We start from the raw sequence: 19344 nt of genomic DNA, 5'->3' as shown, positions 1-19344 counted from the left end.
ATATTGTGTAATATGTTTCCTTTCCAGGTAATGTTGTGTGATATGTTTCCTTTCCAGGTAATGTTGTGTAATATGTTTCCTTTCCAGGTAATATTGTGTGATATGTTTCCTTTCCAGGTAATGTTGAGTGATATGTTTCCTTTCCAGGTAATGTTGTGTGATATGTTTCCTTTCCAGGTAATGTTGTGTGATATGTTTCCTTTCCAGGTAATGTTGTGTAATATGTTTCCTTCCCAGGTAATGTTGTGTGATATGTTTCCTTTCCATTTAATGTTGAGTGATATGTTTCCTTTCCAGGTAATGTTGAGTGATATGTTTCCTTTCCAGGTAATGTTGTGTGATATGTTTCCTTTATATTTAATGTTGAGTGATATGTTTCCTTTCCAGGTAATGTTGTGTGATATGTTTCCTTTCCATTTAATGTTGAGTGATATGTTTCCTTTCCAGGTAATGTTGTGTGATATGTTTCCTTTCCAGGTAATGTTGTGTGATATGTTTCCTTTCCAGGTAATATTGTGTGATATGTTTCCTTTCCATTTAATGTTGTATGATATGTTTCCTTTATATTTAATGTTATGTGATATGTTTCCTTTCCAGGTAATGTTACTTTCCTTTCCAGGTAATGTTGTGTGATATGTTTCCTTCCCAGGTAACGTTATGTGATATGTTTCCCTCCCAGGTAATGTTGTGTGATATGTTTCCTTTCCAGGTAATGTTGTTTGATATATTTCCTTTCCAGGTAATATTGTGTGATATGTTTCCTTTCCAGGTAATGTTGTGTGATATGTTTCCTTTCCATTTAATGTTGTGTGATATGTTTCCTTTCTTTTTAATGTTGCGTGATATGTTTCCTTTCCAGGTAATGTTGTGTGATATGTTTCCTTACCAGGTAATATTGTGTGATATGTTTCCTTTCCAGGTAATGTTGTGTGATATGTTTCCTTTCCAAGTAATGTTGTGTGATATATTTCCTTTCCAGGTAATGTTGTGTGATATGTTTCCTTTCCAGGTAATGTTGTGTGATATGTTTCCTTTCCAGGTAATGTTGTGTGATATGTTTCCTTTCCAGGTAATGTTGTGTGATATGTTTCCTTTTCAGGTAATTTGTGTGATATGTTTCCTTTCCAGGTAATATTGTGTGATATGTTTCCTTTCCAGGTAATGTTGTGTGATATGTTTCCTTTCCAGGTAATGTTGTGTGATATGTTTCCTTTCGATTTAATGCTGTGTGATATATTTCCTCCCCAGGTAATGTTGTGTGATATGTTTCCTTTCCAGGTAATGTTGTGTGATATGTTTCCTTTATATTTAATGTTGAGTGATATGTTTCCTTTCCAGGTAATGTTGTGTGATATGTTTCCTTTCCATTTAATGTTGAGTGATATGTTTCCTTTCCAGGTAATGTTGAGTGATATGTTTCCTTTCCAGGTAATGTTGTGTGATATGTTTCCTTTCCAGGTAATATTGTGTGATATGTTTCCTTTCCATTTAATGTTGTGTGATATGTTTCCTTTATATTTAATGTTATGTGATATGTTTCCTTTCCAGGTAATATTGTGTGAAATGTTTCCTTTCCAGGTAATGTTGTGTGATATGTTTCCTTTCCAGGTAATGTTGTGTGATATGTTTCCTTTCAGGTAATGTTGTGTGATATGTTTCCTTTCAGGTAATGTTGTTTGATATATTTCCTTTCCAGGTAATATTGTGTGATATGTTTCCTTTCCAGGTAATGTTGTGTGATATGTTTCCTTTCCAGGTAATGTTGTGTGATATGTTTCCTTCCCAGGTAATGTTGTGTGATATATTTCATTCCAGGTAATGTTGTGTGATATGTTTCCTTTACAGGTAATGTTGTGTGATATGTTTCCTTTCCAGGTAATGTTGTGTGATATGTTTACTTTCAGGTAATTTTGTGTGATATGTTTCCTTTCCAGGTAATGCTGTGTGATATGTTTCCTTTCAGGTAATGTTGTGTGATATGTTTCCTTTCCAGGTAATGTTGTGTGATATGTTTCCTTTCCAGGTAATGTTGTGATATGTTTCCTTTCCAGGTAATGTTGTGTGATATGTTTCCTTTCCAGGTAATGTTGTGTGATATGTTTCCTTTCCAGGTAATGTTGTGTGATATGTTTCCTTTCCAGGTAATGTTGTGTGATATGTTTCCTTTCAGGTAATGTTGTGATATGATTCCTTTCCAGGTAATGTTGTGTGATATGTTTCCTTTCCAGGTAATGTTGTGTGATATGTTTCCTTTCCAGGTAATGTTGTGTGATATGTTTCCTTCCCTGGTAATGTTGTGTGATATGATTCCTTCCAGGTAATGTTGTGTGATATGTTTCCTTTCCAGGTAATGTTGTGTGATATGTTTCCTTTCCAGGTAATGTTGTGTGATATGTTTCCTTTCCAGGTAATGTTGTGTGATATGTTTCCTTTCCAGGTAATGTTGTGTGATATGTTTCCTTTCCAGGTAATGTTGTGTGATATGTTTCCTTTCCAGGTAATGTTGTGTGATATGTTTCCTTTCCAGGTAATGTTGTGTAATATGTTTCCTTTCCAGGTAATGTTGTGTGATATGTTTCCTTTCCAGGTAATGTTGTGTGATATGTTTCCTTTCCAGGTAATGTTGTGTGATATGTTTCCTTTCCAGGTAATGTTGTGTGATATGTTTCCTTTCCAGGTAATGTTGTGTGATATGTTTCCTTTCCAGGTAATGTTGTGTGATATGTTTCCTTTCCAGGTAATGTTGTGTGATATGTTTCCTTTCCAGGTAATGTTGTGTGATATGTTTCCTTTCCAGGTAATGTTGTGTGATATGTTTCCTTTCAGGTAATGTTGTGTGATAGGTTGCCTTTTCAGGTAATGTTGTGTGATATGTTTTCCCAGGTAATGTTGTGATATATTTCCTTTCCAGGTAATGTTGTGTGATATGTTTCCTTTCCAGGTAATGTTGTGTGATATGTTTCCTTTCCAGGTAATGTTGTGTGATATGTTTCCTTTCCAGGTAATGTTGTGTGATATATTTCCTTTCCAGGTAATGTTGTGTGATATGTTTCCTTTCCAGGTAATGTTGTGTGATATGTTTCCTTTCCAGGTAATGTTGTGTGATATGTTTTCAGGTAATGTTGTGTGATATGTTTCCTTTTCAGGTAATGCTGTGTGATATGTTTCCTTGCCAGGTAATGTTGTGTGATATGTTTCCTTTCCAGGTAATGTTGTGTGATATGTTTCCTTTCCAGGTAATGTTGTGTGATATGTTTCCTTTCCAGGTAATGTTGTGTGATATGTTTTCTTTCCAGGTAATATTGTGTGATATGTTTCCTTTCCAGGTAATGTTGTGTGATATGTTTCCTTTCCAGGTAATATTGTGTGATATGTTTCCTTTCCAGGTAATGTTGTGTGATATGTTTCCTTTCCAGGTAATGTTGTGTGATATGTTTCCTTTCCAGGTAATATTGTGTGATATGTTTCCTTTCCAGGTAATGTTGTGTGATATGTTTCCTTTCCAGGTAATGTTGTGTGATATATTTCCTTTCCAGGTAATGTTGTGTGATATGTTTCCTTTCCAGGTAATATTGTGTGATATGTTTCCTTTCCAGGTAATATTGTGTGATATGTTTCCTTTAAATTTTATGTTGTGTGATATGATTCCTTTCCAGGTAATATTGTGTGATATGTTTCCTTTCCAGGTAATATTGTGTGATATATTTCCTTTCCAGGTAATGTTGTGTGATATGTTTCCTTTCCAGGTAATGTTGTGTGATATATTTCCTTTCCAGGTAATGTTGTGTGATATGTTTCCTTTCCAGGTAATGTTGTGTGATATGTTTCCTTTCCAGGTAATGTTGTGTGATATGTTTCCTTTCCAGGTAATGTTGTGTGATATGTTTCCTTTCCAGGTAATATTGTGTGATATATTTCCTTTCCAAGTAATGTTGTGTGATATGTTTCCTTTCCAGGTAATGTTGTGTGATATGTTTCCTTTCCAGGTAATATTGTGTGATATGTTTCCTTTCCAGGTAATGTTGTGTGATATGTTTCCTTCCCAGGTAATGTTGTGTGATATGTTTCCATTTCAGGTAATGTTGTGTGATATATTTCCTTTCCAGGTAATGTTGTGTGATATGTTTCCTTTCCAGGTAATGTTGTGTGATATGTTTCCTTTCCAGGTAATATTGTGATATATGTTTCCTTTCTAGGTAATGTTGTGTGATATATTTCCTTTCAGGTAATGTTGTGTGATATGTTTCCTTCCAGGTAATGTTGTGTGATATGTTTGCCTTTCAGGTAATGTTGTGTGATATGTTTCCTTGCCAGGTAATGTTGTGTGATATGTTTCCTTTCCAGGTAATGTTGTGTGATATGTTTCCTTTCCAGGTAATGTTGTGTGATATGTTTCCTTTCCAGGTAATGTTGTGTGATATATTTCCGTTCCAGGTAATGTTGTGTGATATGTTTCCTTCCTAGGTAATGTTTTGTGATGTTTGCTTTCCAGGTAATGTTGTGTGATATGTTTCCTTCCAGGTAATGTTGTGTGATATGTTTCCTTTCCAGGTAATGTTGTGTGATATGTTTCCTTTCCAGGTAATGTTGTGTGATATATTTCCTTTCCAGGTAATGTTGTGTGATATGTTTCCTTTCAGGTAATGTTGTGTGATATGTTTCCTTCCAGGTAATGTTGTGTGATATGTTTCCTTTCCAGGTAATGTTGTGTGATATGTTCCTTTCCAGGTAATGTTGTGTGATATGTTTCCCTTCCAGATAATGTTGTGTGATATGTTTCCTTTCCAGGTAATGTTGTGTGATATATTTCTTCCAGGTAATGTTGTGTGATATGTTTCCTTTTCCAGGTAATGTTGTGTGATATGTTTCTTTCCAGGTAATGTTGTGTGATATATTTCCTTTCCAGGTAATGTTGTGTGATATGTTTCCTTTCCAGGTAAAGTTGTGTGATATGTTTCCTTCCAGGGTAATGTTGTGTGATATGTTTCCTTTCCAGGTAATGTTGTGTGATGTTTCCTTTCCAGGTAATGTTGTGTGATATGTTTCCTTTCCAGGTAATGTTTAGTGATATGTTTCCTTCCAGGTAATGTTGTGTAATATGTTTCCTTGCCAGGTAATGTTGAGTGATATGTTTCCTTCCCAGATAATGTTGTGTGATATGTTTCCTTTCCAGATAATGTTGTGTGATATGTTTCCTTTACAGGTAATGTTGTGTGATATGTTTCCTTTCCATTTAATGTTGTGTGATATGTTTCCTTTCCAGGTAATGTTGTGTGATATGTTTCCTTCCCAGGTAATGTTGTGTGATATGTTTCCTTTCCAGGTAATGTTGTGTGATATGTTTCCTTTCCAGTTAATGTTGTGTGATATGTTTACCAGGTAATTTTGTTTGATATGTTTACTTTCAAGGTAATGTTGTGTGATATGTTTCCTTCCAAGTAATGTTGTGTGATATGTTTCCTTTCCATTTAATGTTGTGATATGTTTCCTTTCCATTTAATGGTGTGTGATATGTTTCCTTTCCAGGTAATGTTGAGTGATATGTTTCCTTTCCAGGTAATGTTGTGTGATATGTTTCCTTTCCATTTAATGTTGTGTGATATGTTTCCTTCCCAGGTAATGTCATGTGATATGTTTCCTTCCTAGGTAATGTTGAGTGATATGTTTCCTTCGTAGGTAATGTTGTGTTATATGTTTCCTTTCCAGGTAGTATTGTATGATATGTTTCCTTTCCAGGTAATGTTGTGTGATATGTTTCCTTTCCAGGTAATGTTGTGTGATATGTTTCCTTCCCAGGTAATGTTGTGTTATATGTTTCCTTCCCAGGTAATGTTGTGTGATATGTTTCCTTTTCAGGTAATGTTGTGTGATATGTTTCCTTTCCATTTAATGTTGAGTGATATGTTTCCTTTCCAGGTAATGTTGTGTGATATGTTTCCTTTCCATTTAATGTTGTGTGATATGTTTTCTTTCCAGGTAATGTTGTGTGATATGTTTCCTTTCCAGGTAATGTTGTGTGATATGTTTCCTTTCCATTTAATGTTGTGTGATATGTTTCCTTTCCATTTAATGTTGTGTGATATGTTTCCTTTCCAGGTAATGTTGTGTGATATGTTTCCTTTCCAGGTAATGTTGTGTGATATGTTTCCTTTCCAGGTAATGTTGTGTGATATGTTTCCTTTCCATTTAATGTTGAGTGATATGTTTCCTTTCCAGGTAATGTTGTGTGATATGTTTCCTTCCCAGGTAATGTTGTGTGATATGTTTCCTTTCCAGGTAATGTTGTGTGATATGTTTCCTTTCCAGGTAATGTTGTGTGATATGTTTCCTTTCCAGGTAATGTTGTGTGATATGTTTCCTTTACAGGTAATGTTGTGTGATATGTTTCCTTTCCATTTAATGTTGTGTGATAAGTTTTCTTTCCAGGTAATGTTGTGTGATATGTTTCCTTTCCATTTAATGTTGTGTGATATGTTTCCTTTCCAGGTAATGTTGTGTGATATGTTTCCTTCCCAGGTAATGTTGTGTGATATGTTTCCTTTCCATTTAATGTTGTGTGATATGTTTCCTTCCCAGGTAATGTTGTGTGATATGTTTCCTTGCATGGTAATGTTGTGTGATATGTTTCCTTTCCATTTAATGTTATGTGATATGTTTCCTTTATATTTAATGTTATGTGATATGTTTCCTTTCCAGGTAATGTTGTGATACTTTCCTTTCCAGGTAATGTTTGGGGATATGTTTCCTTTCCAGGTAATGTTGTGTGATATGTTTCCTTCCCAGGTAATGTTGTGTGATATGTTTCCTTTCCAGGTAATGTTGTGTGATATGTTTCCTTCCCAGGTAACGTTATGTGATATATTTCCTTCCCAGGTAATGTTGTGTGATATGTTTCCTTTCCAGGTAATGTTGTGTGATATGTTTCCTTCCCAGGTAATGTTGAGTGATATGTTTCCTCCCCAGGTAATGTTGAGTGATATGTTTTCCCAGGTAATATTGTGTGATATGTTTCCTTTCCAGGTAATGTTGTGTGATATGTTTCCTTTCCAGGTAATGTTGTGTGATATGTTTCCTTCCATGGTAATGTTGTGTGATATGTTTCCTTCCCAGATAATGTTGTGTGATATGTTTCCTTTCCAGGTAATGTTGTGTGATATGTTTCCTTCACAGATAATGTTGTGTGATATGTTTCCTTCCCAGATAATGTTGTGTGATATGTTTCCTTTCCAGGTAATGGTGTGTTATATGTTTCCTTTCCAGTTAATTTTGAGTGATATGTTTACTTTACAGGTAATGTTGTGTGATATGTTTCCTTCCCAGGTAATGTTGTGTGATATGTTTCCTTTCCAGGTAATGTTGAGTGATATGTTTCCTTTCCAGTTATTGTTTTGTGATATGTTTCCTTTCCAGGTAATGTTGTGTGATATGTTTCCTTTCCAGGTAATGTTGTGTGATATGTTTTCCATTTAATGTTGTGATATGTTTCTTTCCAGGTAATGTTGTGTGATATGTTTCCTTCCCTGGTAATGTTGTGTGATATGTTTCCTTTCCATTTAATGTTGTGTGATATGTTTCCTTTCCATTTAATGTTGTGTGATATGTTTCCTTCCCAGGTAATGTTGTGTGATATGTTTACTTTCCAGGTAATGTTGTGTGATATGTTTCCTTTCCAGGTAATGTCGTGTGATATGTTTCCTTCCCAGGTAATGTTGTGTGATATGTTTCCTTTCCATTTAATGTTGTGTGATATGTTTCCTTCCCAAGTAATGTTGTGTGATATGTTTCCTTTCCATTTAATGTTGTGTGATATGTTTCCTTTCCAGGTAATGTTGTGTGATATGTTTCCTTTACAGGTAATGTCATGCGATATGTTTCCTTCCCAGGTAATGTTGTGTGAGATGTTCCCTTTCCATTTAATGTTGTGTGATATGCTTTCTTTCCAGGTAATGTCATGTGATATGTTTCCTTCCTAGGTAATGTTGAGTGATATGTTTCCTTCCCAGGTAATGTTGTGTGATATGTTTTCTTTCCAGGTAATGTTGTGTGATATGTTTCCTTCCCAGGTAATGTTGTGTGATATGTTTTCTTTCCAGGTAATGTTGAGTGATATGTTTCCTTTCCATTTAATGTTGTGTGATATGTATCCTTATCAGGTATTGTTGTGTGATATGTTTCCTTTCCATTTAATGTTGCGTGATATGTTTCCTTCCCAGGTAATGTTGTGTGATATGTTTCTTTCCCAGATAATATTGTGTGATATGTTTCCTTCCCAGGTAATTTTGTGTGATATGTTTTCTTTCCAGGTAATGTTGTGTGATATGTTTCCTTCCCAGGTAATGTTGTGTGATATGTTTCATTTCCAGGTAATGTTGTGTGATATGTTTCCTTTCCAGGTAAAATTGTGTGATATGTTTCCTTTCCAGGTAATATTGTATGATATATTTCCTTTCCAGGTAATGTTGTGTGATATGTTTCCTTTCCAGGAAATGTTGTGTGATATATTTCCTTTCCAGGTAATGTTGTGTGATATGTTTCCTTTCCAGGTAATATTGTGTGATATATCTCCTTTCCAGGTAGTGTTGTGTGATATGTTCCCTTTCCAGGTTATATTGTGTGATATATTTCCTTTCCAGGTAATGTTGTGTGATATGTTTCCTTTCCAGGTAATATTGTGTAATATGTTTCCTTTCCAGGTAATATTGTGTAATATGTTTCCTTTCCAGGTAATATTGTGTACTATGTTTCTTTTCCAGGTAATGTTGTGTGATATGTTTCCTTTCCAGGTAATATTGTGTAATATGTTTCCTTTCCAAGTAATGTTGTGTAATATGTTTCCTTTCCAGGTAATGTTGTGTGATATGTTTCCTTTCCAGGTAATATTGTGTAATATGTTTCCTTTCCAGGTAAGGTTGTGTGATATGTTTCCTTCCCAGGTAACGTTATGTGATATATTTCCTTCCCAGGTAATGTTGTGTGATATATTTCCTTTCCAGGTAATGTTGTGTGATATGGTTCCTTTCCATGTAATGTTGTGTGATATGTTTCCTTTCCAGGTAATGTTGTGTGATATGATATGATTCACAGTGATGGCGTGTAGTAAGTTTCCTTTCCAGGTAATGTTGTGTGATATAATTATTTTTCAGGTAATGTTGTGTTATATGTTTCCTTCCCAGGTAATGTTGTGTGATATGTTTCCTTTTCAGGTAATGTTTTGTGATATGATTCCTTCCCAGGTAATGTTGTGTGATATATTTCCTTTCCAGGTAATGTTGTGTGATATGATTCCTTTCCAGGTAATATTGTGTGATATGTTTCCTTTCCAGGTAATGTTGTGTGATATGTTTCCTTTCCAGGTAATGTTGTGTGATATATTTCCTTTCCAGGTAATGTAGTGTGATATGTTTCCTTTCTAGGTAATGTTGTGTGATATGTTTCCTTTCCAGTTAATATTGTGTGATATGTTTCCTTTCCAGGCAATGTTGTGTGATATGTTTCCTTTTCAGGTAATGTTGTGTGATATATTTCCTATCCAGGTAATGTTGTGTGATATGTTTCCTTTTCAGGTAATGTTTTGTGATATGTTTCCTTCCCAGGTAATGTTGTGTGATGTTTCCTTTCCAGGTAATGTTATGTGATATGTTTCCTTTCCAGGTAATGTTGTGTGATATGTTTCCTTTCCAGGTAATATTGTGTGATATGTTTCCTTTCTAGGTAATGTTGTGTGATATGTTTCCTTTCCAGGTAATATTGTGTGATATATTTCCTTTCCAGGTAATATTGTGTGATATGTTTCCTTTCCAGGTAATATTGTGTGATATGTATACTTTCCAGGTAATATTGTGTGATATGTTTCCTTTCCAGGTAATGTTGTGTGATATGTTTCCTTTCCAGGTAATAGTGTGTAATATGTTTCCTTTCCAAGTAATGTTGTGTGATATGTTTCCTTTCCAGGTAATGTTGTGTGATATGTTTCCTTTCCAGGTAACATTGTGTAATATGTTTCCTTTCCAGGTAATGTTGTGTGATATGTTTCCTTACCAGGTAACGTTATGTGATATATTTCCTTCCCAGGTAATGTTGTGTGATATATTTCCTTTCCAGGTAATGTTGTGTGATATGATTCCTTTCCAGGTAATGTTGTGTGATATGTTTCCTTTCCAGGTAATGTTGTGTGATATGATAAGATTCACAGTGATGGCGTGTAGTAAGTTTCCTTTCCAGGTAATGTTGTGTGATATATTTCTTTTTTCAGGTCATGTTGTGTTATATGTTTCCTTCCCAGGTAATGTTGTTTGATATGTTTCCTTTTCAGGTAATGTTTTGTGATATATTTCCTTCCCAGGTAATGTTGTGTGATATATTTCCTTTCCAGGTAATGTTGTGTGATATGATTCCTTTCCAGGTAATGTTGTGTGATATGATTCCTTCCCAGGTAATGTTGTGTGATATGTTTCCTTTTCAGGTAATGTTTTGTGATATATTTCCTTCCCAGGTAATGTTGTGTGATATATTTCCTTTCCAGGTAATGTTGTGTGATATGTTTCCTTTCCAGGTAATGTTGTGTGATATGTTTCCTTCCCAGATAATGTTGTGTGATATGTTTCCTCCCCATATAATGTTGTGTGATATGTTTCCTTTCCATTTAATGTCGTGTGATATGTTTCCTTTCCAGGTAATGTTGTGTGATATGTTTCCTTTCCATTTAATGTTGTGTGATATGTTTCCTTCCCAAGTAATGTTGTGTGATATGTTTCCTTTCCATTTAATGTTGTGTGATATGTTTCCTTTCCATTTAATGTTGTGTGATATGTTTCCTTCCCAGGTAATGTCATGTGATATGTTTCATTCCCAGGTAATGTTGTGTGAGATGTTCCCTTTCCATTTAATGTTGTGTGATATGTTTTCTTTCCAGGTAATGTCATGTGATATGTTTCCTTCCTAGGTAATGTTGAGTGATATGTTTCCTTCCCGGGTAATGTTGTGTGATATGTTTTCTTTCTAGGTAATGTTCTGTGATATGTTTCCTTCCCAGGTAATGTTGTGTGATATGTTTTCTTTCCAGGTAATGTTGTGTGATATGTTTCCTTCCTAGGTAACGTTATGTTATATGTTTCCTTCCCAGGTAATGTTGTGTGATATGTTTCCTTTTCAGGTAATGTTTTGTGATATGTTTCCTTCCCAGGTAATGTTGTGTGATATATTTCCTTTCCAGGTAATGTTGTATGATATCATTCCTTTCCAGGTAGTGTTGTGTGATATGTTTCCTTTCCAGGTAATGTTATGTGATATGTTTCCTTTCCTGGTAATGTTGTGTGATATATTTCCTTTCCAGGTAATGTAGTGTGATATGTTTCCTTTCCAGGTAATGTTGTGTGATATGTTTCCTTTCCAGGTAATATTGTGTGATATGTTACCTTTCCAGGTAATGTTGTGTGATATGTTTCCTTTTCAGGTAATGTTTTGTGATATGTTTTCTTCCCAGGTAATGTTGTGTGATATGTTTCCTTTCCAGGTAATGTTGTGTGATATGTTTCCTTTCCAGGTAATGTTGTGTGATATGTTTCCTTTCCAGGTAAAATTGTGTGATATGTTTCCTTTCCAGGTAATATTGTATGATATATTTCCTTTCCAGGTAATGTTGTGTGATATGTTTCCTTTCCAGGTAATGTTGTGTGATATATTTCCTTTCCAGGTAATGTTGTGTGATATGTTTCCTTTTAAGGTAATATTGTGTGATATATCTCCTTTCCAGGTAATGTTGTGTGATATGTTCCCTTTCCAGGTTATATTGTGTGATATATTTCCTTTCCAGGTAATGTTGTGTGATATGTTTCCTTTCCAGGTAATATTGTGTAATATGTTTCCTTTCCAGGTAATATTGTGTAATATGTTTCCTTTCCAGGTAATATTGTGTACTATGTTTCCTTTCCAGGTAATGTTGTGTGATATGTTTCCTTTCCAGGTAATATTGTGTAATATGTTTCCTTTCCAAGTAATGTTGTGTAATATGTTTCCTTTCCAGGTAATGTTGTGTGATATGTTTCCTTTCCAGGTAATATTGTGTAATATGTTTCCTTTCCAGGAAAGGTTGTGTGATATGTTTCCTTCCCAGGTAACGTTATGTGATATATTTCCTTCCCAGGTAATGTTGTGTGATATATTTCCTTTCCAGGTAATGTTGTGTGATATGATTCCTTTCCATGTAATGTTGTGTGATATGTTTCCTTTCCAGGTAATGTTGTGTGATATGATATGATTCACAGTGATGGCGTGTAGTAAGTTTCCTTTCCAGGTAATGTTGTGTGATATATTTCTTTTTCAGTTAATGTTGTGTTATATGTTTCCTTCCCAGGTAATGTTGTGTGATATGTTTCCTTTTCAAGTAATGTTTTGTGATATGATTCCTTCCCAGGTGATGTTGTGTGATATATTTCCTTTCCAGGTAATGTTGTGTGATATGTTTCCTTTCCAGGTAATGTTGTGTGATATGTTTCCTTCCCAGATAATGTTGTGTGATATGTTTCCTCCCCATATAATGTTGTGTGATATGTTTCCTTTCCATTTAATGTCGTGTGATATGTTTCCTTTCCAGGTAATGTTGTGTGATATGTTTCCTTTTCCATTTAGTGTTGTGTGATATGTTTCCTTCCCAAGTAATGTTGTGTGATATGTTTCCTTTTCAGGTAATGTTGTGTGATATATTTCCTATCCAGGTAATGTTGTGTGATATGTTTCCTTTTCAGGTAATGTTTTGTGATATGTTTCCTTCCCAGGTAATGTTGTGTGAAATGTTTCCTTTCCAGGTAATGTTATGTGATATGTTTCCTTTCCAGGTAATGTTGTGTGATATGTTTCCTTTCCAGGTAATATTGTGTGATATGTTTCCTTTCTAGGTAATGTTGTGTGATATGTTTCCTTTCCAGGTAATATTGTGTGATATATTTCCTTTCCAGGTAATATTTTGTGATATGTTTCCTTTCCAGGTAATATTGTGTGATATATATCCTTTCCAGGTAATATTGTGTGATATGTTTCCTTTCCAGGTAATGTTGTGTGATATGTTTCCTTTCCAGGTAATATTGTGTTATATGTTTCCTTTCCAAGTAATGTTGTGTGATATGTTTCCTTTCCAGGTAATGTTGTGTGATATGTTTCCTTTCCAGGTAACATTGTGTAATATGTTTCCTTTCCAGGTAATGTTGTGTGATATGTTTCCTTACCAGGTAACGTTATGTGATATATTTCCTTCCCAGGTAATGTTGTGTGATATATTTCCTTTCCAGGTAATGTTGTGTGATATGTTTCCTTTCCAGGTAATGCTGTGTGATATGTTTCCTTTCCAGGTAATGTTGTGTGATATGATATGATTCACAGTGATGGCGTGTAGTAAGTTTCCTTTCCAGGTAATGTTGTGTGATATATTTCTTTTTCAGGTAATGTTGTGTTATATGTTTCCTTCCCAGGTAATGTTGTTTGATATGTTTCCTTTTCAGGTAATGTTTTGTGATATATTTCCTTCCCAGGTAATGTTGTGTGATATATTTCCTTTCCAGGCAATGTTGTGTGCTATGATTCCTTTCCAGGTAATGTTGTGTGATATGTTTCCTTCCCAGGTAATGTTGTGTGATATGTTTCCTTTTCAGGTAATGTTTTGTGATATATTTCCTTCCCAGGTAATGTTGTGTGATATATTTCCTTTCCAGGTAATGTTGTGTGATATGTTTCCTTTCCAGGTAATGTTGTGTGATATGTTTCCTTCCCAGATAATGTTTTGTGATATGTTTCCTCCCCATGTAATGTTGTGTGATATGTTTCCTTTCCATTTAATGTCGTGTGATATGTTTCCTTTCCAGGTATTGTTGTGTGATATGTTTCCTTTTCCATTTAGTGTTGTGTGATATGTTTCCTTCCCAAGTAATGTTGTGTGATATGTTTCCTTTCCATTTAATGTTGTGTGATATGTTTCCTTTCCATTTAATGTTGTGTGATATGTTTCCTTCCCAGGTAATGTCATGTAATATGTTTCATTCCCAGGTAATGTTGTGTGAGATGTTCCCTTTCCATTTAATGTTGTGTGATATGTTTTCTTTCCAGGTAATGTCATGTGATATGTTTCCTTCCTAGGTAATGTTGAGTGATATGTTTCCTTCCCAGGTAATGTTGTGTGATATGTTTTCTTTCTAGGTAATGTTGTGTGATATGTTTCCTTCCCAGGTAATGTTGTGTGATATGTTTTCTTTCCAGGTAATGTTGTGTGATATGTTTCCTTCTTAGGTAACGTTATGTTATATGTTTCCTTCCCAGGTAATGTTGTGTGATATGTTTCCTTTTCAGGTAATGTTTTGTGATGTTTCCTTCCCAGGTAATGTTGTGTGATATATTTCCTTTCCAGGTAATGTTGTATGATATCATTCCTTTCCAGGTAATGTTGTGTGATATGTTTCCTTTCCAGGTAATGTTGTGTGATATGTTTCCTTTCCAGGTAATGTTGTGTGATATATTTCCTTTCCAGGTAATGTAGTGTGATATGTTTCCTTTCCAGGTAATGTTGTGTGATATGTTTCCTTTCCAGGTAATATTGTGTGATATGTTACCTTTCCAGGTAATGTTGTGTGATATGTTTCCTTTTCAGGTAATGTTTTGTGATATGTTTTCTTCCCAGGTAATGTTGTGTGATATGTTTCCTTTCCAGGTAATGTTGTGTGATATGTTTCCTTTCCAGGTAATGTTGTGTGATATGTTTCCTTTCCAGGTAAAATTGTGTGATATGTTTCTTTTCCAGGTAATATTGTATGATATATTTCCTTTCCAGGTAATGTTGTGTGATATGTTCCCTTTCCAGGTTATATTGTGTGATATATTTCCTTTCCAGGTAATGTTGTGTGATATGTTTCCTTTCCAGGTAATATTGTGTAATATGTTTCCTTTCCAGGTATTATTGTGTAATATGTTTCCTTTCCAGGTAATATTGTTTACTATGTTTCCTTTCCAGGTAATGTTGTGTGATATATTTCCTTTCCAGGTAATGTTGTGTGATATGTTTCCTTTCCAGGTAATATTGTGTAATATGCTTCCTTTCCAGGTAATATTGTGTGATATGTTTCCTTTCAAGGTAATTTTGTGTAATATGTTTCCTTTCCAGGTAATGTTGTGTGGTATGATTCCTTCCCAGGTAATATTGTGTGATATGTTTCCTTTCCAGGTAATGTTGTGTGATATGTTTCCTTTCCAGGTAATATTGTGTGATATATTTCCTTTCCAGGTAATATTGTGTGATATGTTTCCTTTCCAGGTTAAATTGTGTAATATGTTTCCTTTCCAGGTAATATTGTGTGATATGTTTCCTTTCCAGGTAATGTTGTGTGATATGTTTCCTTTCCAGGTAATATTGTGTAATATATTTCCTTTCCAAGTAATGTTGTGTAATATGTTTCCTTTCCAGGTAATGTTGTGTGATATGTTTCCTTTCCAGATAATATTGTGTAATATGTTTCCTTTCCAGGTAAGGTTGTGTGATATGTTTCCTTCCCAGGTAACGTTATGTGATATATTTCCTTCTAAGGTAATGTTGTGTGATATATTTTCTTTCCAGGTAATGTTGTCTGATATGATTCCTTTCCAGGTAATGTTGTGTGATATGTTTCCTTTCCAGGTAATGTTGTGTGATATGATATGATTCACAGTGATGGCGTGTAGTAAGTTTCCTTTCCAGGTAATGTTGTGTGATATATTTCTTTTTCAGGTAATGTTGTGTTATATGTTTCCTTCCCAGGTAATGTTGTGTGATATGTTTCCTTTTCAGGTAATGTTTTGTGATATGATTCCTTCCAAGGTAATGTTGTGTGATATATTTCCTTTCCAGGTAATGTTGTGTGATATGATTCCTTTCCAGGTAATGTTGTCTGATATGTTTCCTTTCCAGGTAATGTTGTGTGATATATTTCCTTTCCAGGTAATGTTGTGTGATATGTTTCCTTTCTAGGTAATGTTGTGTGATATGTTTGCTTTCCATTTAATGTTGTGTGATATGTTTCCTTCCCAGGTAATGTTGTGTGATATGTTTCCTTTCCAGGCAATGTTGTGTGATATGTTTCCTTTTCAGGTAATTTTGTGTGATATATTTCCTTTCCAGGTAATGTTGTGTAATATGTTTCCTTTTCAGGTAATGTTTTGTGATATGTTTCCTTCCCAGGTAATGTTGTGTGATATATTTCCTTACCAGATAATGTTGTGTGATATGATTCCTTTCAAGGTAATGTTGTGTGATATGTTTCCTTTCCAGGTAATGTTGTGTGATATGTTTCCTTTCCAGGTAATGTTGTGTGATATATTTCCTTTCCAGGTAATGTTGTGTGATATGTTTCCTTTTCAGGTAATGTTTTGTGATATGTTTCTTTCCCAGGTAATGTTGTGTGATATGTTTCCTTTCCAGGTAATGTTATGTGATATGTTTCCTTTCCAGGTAATGTTGTGTTATATGTTTCCTTTCCAGGTAATATTGTGTGATATGTTTCCTCCCCAGATAATGTTGTGTGATGTTTCCTTTCCAGGTAATGTTGAGTGATATGTTTCCTTCCCAGGTAATGTTTAGTGATATGTTTCCTTCCCAGGTAATGTTGTGTAATATGTTTCCTTCCCAGGTAATGTTGAGTGATATGTTTACTTCCTAGGTAATGTTGTGTGGTATGTTTCCTTCCCAGATAATGTTGTGTGATATGTTTCCTTTCCAGGTAATGTTGTGTTATATGTTTCCTTTCCATTTAATGTTGTGTGATATGTTTCCTTTCCAGGTAATGTTGTGTGATATGTTTCCTTCCCAGATAATGTTGTGTGATATGTTCCCTCCCCATGTAATGTTGTGTGATATGTTTCCTTTCCATTTAATGTCGTGTGATATGTTTCCTTTCCAGGTAATGTTGTGTGATATGTTTCCTTTTAAATCTAGTGTTGTCTGATATGTTTCCTTCCCAAGTAGTGTTGTGTGATATGTTTCCTTTCCATTTAATGTTGTGTGATATGTTTCCTTTCCATTTAATGTTGTGTGATATGTTTCCTTCCCAGGTAATGTCATGTGATATGTTTCTTTCCCAGGTAATGTTGTGTGAGATGTTCCCTTTCCATTTAATGTTGTGTGATATGTTTTCTTTCCAGGTAATGTCATGTGATATGTTTCCTTCCTAGGTAATGTTGAGTGATATGTTTCCTTCCCAGAAATGTTGTGTGATATGTTTTCTTTCTAGGTAATGTTGTATGATATGTTTCCTTCCCAGGTAATGTTGTGTGATATGTTTTCTTTCCAGGTAATGTTGTGTGATATGTTTCCTTCCCAGGTAACGTTACGTTATATGTTTCCTTCCCAGGTAATGTTGTGTGATATGTTTCCTTTTCAGGTAATGTTTTGTGATATGTTTCCTTTCCATTTAATGTTGAGTGATATGTTTCCTTTCCAGGTAATGTTGTGTGATATGTTTCCTTTCCATTTAATGTTGAGTGATATGTTTCCTTCCCAGATAATGTTGTGTGATATGTTTCCTTTTCAGGTAATGTTGTGTGATATGTTTCCTTTCTATTTAATGTTGAGTGATATGTTTCCTTTCCATTTAATGTTGAGTGATATGTTTCCTTTCCAGGTAATGTTGTGTGATATGTTTCCTTCCCAGGTAATTTTGTGAGATATGTTTCCTTTCCATTTAATGTTGAGTGATTTGTTTCCTTTCCATTTAATGTTGAGTGATATGTTTTTGCTTTCCAGGTAATGTTGTGTGATATGTTTCCTTTCCATTTAACGTTGGGTGATATGTTTACTTTCCAGGTAATGTTGAGTGATATGTTTTTGCTTTCCAGGTAATGTTGTGTGATATGTTTTCTTTCCATTTAATGTTGAGTGATATGTTTACTTTACAGGTAATGTTGTGTGATATGTTTCCTTTCCATTTAATGTTGAGTGATATGTTTTTGCTTTCCAGGTAATGTTGTGTGATATGTTTCCTTTCCATTTAATGTTGAGTGATATGTTTACTTTCCAGGTAATGTTGTGTGATATGTTTCTTTCCCAGGTAATGTTGTGTGATATGTTTCGTTTCCATTTAATGTTGAGTGATATTTTTTCCTTTCCAGGAAATGTTGTGTAATATGTTTCATTCCCAGGTAAAGTTGTGTGATATGTTTCCTTTCCATTTAATGTTATGTGATATGTTTCCTTTATATTTAATGTTATGTGATATGTTTCCTTTCCAGGTAATGATACTTTCCTTTCCAGGTAATGTTGTGTGATATGTTTCCTTCCCAGGTAACGTTATGTGATATGTTTCCTTCCCAGGTAATGTTGTGTGATATGTTTCCTTTCCAGGTAATGTTGTGTGATATGTTACCTTCCCAGGTAACGTTATGTGATATATTTCCTTCCCAGGTAATGTTGTGTGACATGTTTCATTGCAAGGTAATGTTGTGTGATATGTTTCCTTCCCAGGTAATGTTGAGTGATATGTTTCCTTTCCAGGTAATGTTCTGTGAAATGTTACCTTCCCAGGTAATGTTGTGTGATATGTTTCCCTCCCATGTAATGTTGTGTGATATGTTTCCTTGCAAGGTAATGTTGTGTGATATGTTTCCTTCCCAGATAATGTTGTGTGATATGTTTCCTTCCCAGGTAATGTTGAGTGATATGTTTCCTCCCCAGGTAATGTTGTGTGATATGTTTCCTTCCCAGATATTGTTGCGTGATATGTTTCCTTCCCAGGTAATGTTGAGTGATATGTTTCCTCCCCAGGTAATGTTGTGTGATGTTTCCTTTCCAGGTAATGTTGAGTAATATGTTTCCTTCCCAGGTAATGTTTAGTGATATGTTTCCTTCCCAGGTAATGTTTTGTGATATGTTTCCTTCCTAGGTAATGTTGAGTGATATGTTTCCTTCCCAGATAATGTTTTGTGGTATGTTTCCTTCCCAGATAATGTTGTGTGATATGTTTCCTTTCCAGGTAATGTTTGTTATATGTTTCCTTTCCATTTAATGTTGTGTGATATGTTTCCTTTCCAGGTAATGTTGTGTTGTATATTTCCTTCCCAGGTAATGTTGTGTGATATGTTTCCTTTCCATTTAATGTTGTGTGATATGTTTCCTTTTCATTTAATGTCGTGTGATATGTTTCCTTCCCAGGTAATGCTGAGTGATATGTTTGCTTCCCAGGTAATGTTGTGTGATATGTTTCCTTTCCATTTAATGTCGTGTGATATGTTTCCTTTCCAGGTAATGTTGTGTGATATGTTTCCTTTCCATTTAATATTGTGTGATATGTTTCCTTCCCAAGTAATGTTGTGTGATATGTTTCCTTTCCATTTAATGTT

This window comes from Eriocheir sinensis, chromosome 19 (assembly GCF_024679095.1).
Source record: "Eriocheir sinensis breed Jianghai 21 chromosome 19, ASM2467909v1, whole genome shotgun sequence".
NCBI lineage: Eukaryota > Metazoa > Arthropoda > Malacostraca > Decapoda > Varunidae > Eriocheir > Eriocheir sinensis.
This window is presented reverse-complemented; position numbering follows the sequence as displayed.